Source organism: Drosophila tropicalis, unplaced genomic scaffold (assembly GCF_018151085.1).
Source record: "Drosophila tropicalis isolate 14030-0801.00 unplaced genomic scaffold, ASM1815108v1 contig_694, whole genome shotgun sequence".
Taxonomy (NCBI): domain Eukaryota; kingdom Metazoa; phylum Arthropoda; class Insecta; order Diptera; family Drosophilidae; genus Drosophila; species Drosophila tropicalis.
In genome coordinates this window covers 3419512-3424766 of record NW_027173176.1, presented here as the reverse complement: position 1 = coordinate 3424766, position 5255 = coordinate 3419512, and the positions used below count along the sequence as shown (strand labels likewise).

The 5255-nt window shown below is 35.6% G+C and overlaps 1 long non-coding RNA gene across 1 annotated transcript; it reads left to right on the top strand.

The window, feature by feature from the left end:
* Positions 1–737: 737 nt before the first annotated feature.
* LOC137579436 (uncharacterized) lies at positions 738–1113 on the top strand. Its single transcript, XR_011032817.1, has 2 exons — positions 738–876; positions 938–1113. It is a non-coding gene; the product is annotated as an uncharacterized lncRNA (long non-coding RNA).
* The last annotated feature ends 4142 nt before the right edge of the window (positions 1114–5255 follow it).

Sequence of the window (5255 nt, the reverse complement as noted above, 5' to 3'; positions counted from 1 at the left end):
CCCTATGTATATGCACATATACATACATACAAACAAAACCTTAATACTTTCTAAAGCAAATGCTTAAAGCTTGGCCCGTAGTTGTTTTATTACAAATTGGAAATTTGTTTTAAATGTGACCGCGATTTGCTAAAACGAAAGATGTTAAGAATTTGGAAAACAAAAACAGGGACAACAAAATTTGCATGCGGTAAATAAAGCAATTTTGTCCAGCATTTTATCATTAGTACAGAATTCTGCAAAAAGTAATTCTACCACCATTGATAATTATCACTGATCCATTGATTTATTTTAATTACATATTTTCATTATTTTAACCAGAAGAAATGGTGAGAAAAAATTGAACTAAGTTTATAGATTTAATTTTATTATAATTTACATTACCTTTTCAATATTTATTATGATTTATGAGACCTTAGTTTAGATAATATTTTTAAAAAATTTTTTAAAATTTCAGCAAAGAACTGGAACAAACAAACTGATATAGGCGAAATCTGCGCAGTAAATAATGAGAACGCGAAAAGACTAGAAACTCGTAAGTTTTTGTTATTTACACAAATACACTAAACCAAAATCTTTTAGAGTAGATAAACTTTTTTTATTTTCCATTTAAATTGATGACTAATCCAATTGGCAACACAATTCCAAAAATTGTTAACGCTTCTTTGTTAAATTTTATTATTTCCTGTGTAATTCCCTTCGTAAGCAAATCGAATTACATTCGTTCGTTCAATTATGTTACCTCCACCGGCTATATAAATCAGCTTTAATAACAATTTTATAAAGTAGTCAGAATGCAAGCTCGTATATCAATCTTGCTACTAGTTTTGGCCATTGTTAGTCACTCAATGGCTAATCCAAATCCTGAGAGAGGAGGTATGTTAACCTTGAATTAGTATTGAGAAACTCTTTGACGGTTATTTTAATCCAATTCAAGGTGACCAAGGCAAATGGTGTCGTTTAAATTTGGGCCCAGCCTATGGTGGAAGATGCTAGTTAAAGGGAAAGGCCAATATGAAATATGAAATGGAGAAAAATGACCACACACACAACAAAAAACAGAAATTGTGAAGAATTTTCTTAAATAAACTTTGAAACCATTTATCAATTAAAGTGATCATAGACCTAAAAAATAAAAAGTTGTACCACAAACACAAGGACACACACATCCGCCCATACACTCATTATATGCTTGGTGAATTTTCCACTAAAGTATAAGTTTTATGCTATGCCCAATTACACACACTCGCAAACACACATAGACGCAGTCGCCCAAATGTCTCATTATCGTGGCATGTAATTCTCAACTCTCATGAGGAGTTCTCAGTTCTCAGTTTTCTGTGAGTTTGTCGCTCGCGGACAATGGCAGAAAAGTTTTGTGTTTCGGCTCGATAAAGTATCTGTTAGATACAATTTACAATATTTTTTGGCATAGACACACACACTCACACACCAACACTGGCAAGTGAAAGTTTCGCCTTCGTGTATGGCTTTAATGATAATGACTTTAGCTATGGCAGGCGAAAAAGTAGCACAAAAGTTTTAGAATACGCCAACGCCAACGCTTTTGGGGATTTTCGCTCAAAAATTCCAAGTGGTTAGAAGTTTTCTATAGCCAAAAAGATACGCAACACAATGCAACGAGTTGAGAGTTTTATGTCTGTATATATGAGTGTGTGTAAGTGTGTGTGTGTGTGTGTGGGAGGGGACCAGAAAAGTTTGGCATTTTTCTCTCATTTTAACGTGTTATTGTGGGCAAGGTGAGGTAGCTGGAGGAGAGTTGGCAATATGAAATTGATAAGACTGAAATATGAGAACTGTGAATTTGAAACAAAAAGTTAAGTTCAAAATGCGAAAGAGAGAGTGAAATTAAGAGAAATTATCAAAGTAAACTTTAAGCTAAACTAAGTTTTACTTACTTGCATTATATTTCTTGTTGCCTTTTTTGAAATTTTTACAGTTTCAAGTGAATTATGTATGAAAAATTATATTAGAAAACCTATATGGCAAAATGGAAAACTTTGATTTTCCAGCAATGAGAAATAGTCAACAGAAAGAGATTTAAAGTCTACTAAAGTGACATTTTAAGAACAAAAAGTTTAGATTCAAAACAATTGGTATGGATCATTGAACAAATTCACATTTTTTTTTTCTCAATTTGGAATGTGTAGGGTCTAGGTAGGAATACTTTACTCTATAGAGATAAATTTTAAACTCTAAACATAATCATTTCCATGGAGTCTCTTGTCTTTCTTGTTACATTTACCCATCAACTTTATGGTCAGTTAGTGCATATTTTACACGTTGCTAATTTTCCAGCATTGCATTTTGCAGTTTCTTGAACAGTCTTCTCTTCTGCTGGCATTGGTTTCAACCTCTAGTGAACCTTAACAAATAGCGACGAAAATTGCAACAAATGTGTTACGAATGGTTCGTGATCGTGGCATGACAGAATGTCGCCGGTAACAACAACAACAAAAGCAACAACCAACCGCAAAAGCTCTGATCTAGAGAATTGTAGACCAATAGAGAGAAGATGAAGAAAAAAAAAGCACTAAAGAAACAACGAAACGATGAGGAAATCGTTGCCTTGGCTTGAACCACTAAACATCACGAGTTGAACTCTTAACAGCCTGAGACTAAGCTGTGACTGAGACGAAGTCTAAGTCTAAAACTGAGACTGAGACTGTGACTTTGCTCCGCCTGACGAGCCTTAGGATGAAGAGGATGAAGGCAAAGTTGTCAACAGCAAACAACCGCAACAACAACAACAACAACAAGATTAACGCGTTGATGAGGCTGCCGAAATGCCAGGGCAAGTAACACAGAGATACCTTCAAAATAACTTAGGAGGGAAGAGAGAGACAACCAACGTACATATAACCCGTGAAGCTTCTTACCTCAATTGGTGGCAAAGAGTCTTTTTCTTGTAGGCTGCTGCTGAGGTTGCTTGTTTGTATCTCGTAACTGAGTGCTGCTGATGCAATAAATCGCTGACATTGTTTTGCTTAGTTGTTTGCTGCTGCCGCTCTTGGGTCTTGGTCTTCCTCTCCTCTGTGATAAAATTAAATCGTTGCCCAATGGCCGCAAATCGTGTGAGTGTGTCTGGCTAAGTGTAAGTAGTAGTAGTAAAGAGAAGTTTTTGAGTCTGATGTAAAGACTTTAACAAGGTACCAAATTGTGCATACGATGGAGAACAAAAGCAGAAACATCAAACTGAAATCCCACTTCTAACAATTAGGAGAACAACTACAGAAGAACTGTTGTTATTCGAATTTTTATTTACCAATTATTATCAAACAACTCTGTTCAGATATTACAAGCATTATTCTTAAAAACTGATGTCATTCTAAAGACAGATCTCAAATATAATCAGCATATGAAATGCAGAATGGAGTTGAAGATATGTAAATCTTATTATAACATAATGTTATATTGTAGAGAAACAAATACTTTATTTTGCATTTCTTCATTTTGATTTTGTTGCCTGGAAAGTCAAAGTCATAAACATACAAATGGCTTAAGTTTTTAGTGTCTCACGAGCATTTCTCAGATCTTGTCGAATGACATTGATGGCATTACAGCTGATGGTCAAAACAAAGACATGAGTTGAAACAAATGTCGAATGCTACAAAGGATTCATTGAACCTCTTACCAAAATACCCGGTATTTTAAAGAAATTTCTAGCCATCGTTGCAAAAGATGCGATATGAATAGTTATAGGAGCGAATCCGATTTCGGGTACATTTTTGGAGTTGATGTCATTTGATTTCAAGTATTGTGTCTCTATGAATTGTAAAGTGTAAAGACCACCTATACAATATGTCAATCAATATACATACATACATGCATATATGTATATGTACTTATGCATGTATGTTTTCGCCCCTTCAATTTGCATTGTCTTTGCATTTATGGCACTTCAAATAATGGTCCACTAATTGTTTAATTGATATCCAGGTGCCACATCTCGCCAATGCCCCCCAACTATACACACACATACACACATACATACATCTCACTATCTCTTTCAGTTGCAATTTGTGCAAATTGCACGCACATCAATGCAATTCCCATTCCCATTCCTATTCGAATTCACATTGCCATTGCCAATGCCGTTGCTGTGTTTCCTCACCTAGTGGCACTTTCATTCCTGTTGCCCGAAAACCTACACTCAGACAGTCTATAAACATATCAACACCTGTTATAGGTTTGTCTCTCTCGCGCTCTGTGTGTGTTTTCATGTTGAATGTTGGTAACCTGCTGCAAATATTGAAAATCACTGACATCATTGTGTGTGCACATACGAGTCGCGCGCTCATTTCTGCCACTATACCGCCCTGTCTCTGGCTCTGGTTCCACAATTTAACCTAAATAAATTTTATTTGCTTGATTTTCGCATCAGCATTGCAACAGCAACAACAACAACAACAATGAAGAATAAAATAAATATATATGTTCATATGTATATATTGATATATTTGTATGTATACACTGCAGGCTGAACGACGTGTGTTCCTAGTCAATCAATGGACACGAACTGGACATGAGTTGAAGTGGTGGACTCTCTGCATCAACCGTCAGGTGGGCATGGTTGTTAATCCCGCACGTTGGCCGTTTGACGCGTGCAAAAATATTTCCATCTGCACTGAGAAAACAACAAGAAAAAACTGCCAACTTTTTTAGATACAAATAAAAAAGGGCATGGAATGTGGAATACTAAGTGCCCTTTTTAGTGAACCTTAGCATTGTTTAAAGTTTCTAGTTATTCTGTTTATTGTTGTTCTAATTTTATTTCAATCTTTTTCATAAGTCAAGAAAAGAATAAAAGACGAATTCCTCTGTCGTTTTCTTCGATCTCAGATTATTAAAAACGCAACTGTAATTTGAAGTCCCACTTAATATCATTTATTTATGTAAACTATGAAATATTTTTAATCTCAAGATGTAGTAATTTTTTTCTTTCTTTCTATATTCTATATTCTTTAACCGTATATTAATGGGGGGGTTTTTGTTTCAAGTGTATTTTACACCCTTCTGCTCAGCCTTTGGCTTGTTGTTGCCTTCTCTTTTAGCTGGCATTGTCAATTTCACACGCGGCTAGGTCTGGACATTGTCCTCGTCCTATTTGATGCTGCTCTGCTTGTACTCTGCTGGCTGTCCTAGATGTCCTTGCCTGACTGACTGCCTGCCTGGCTATCCAGCTTGTCGCCTTGTATGGTGCTTCCGTAGTATATTTTGTTATTGCTAACCAT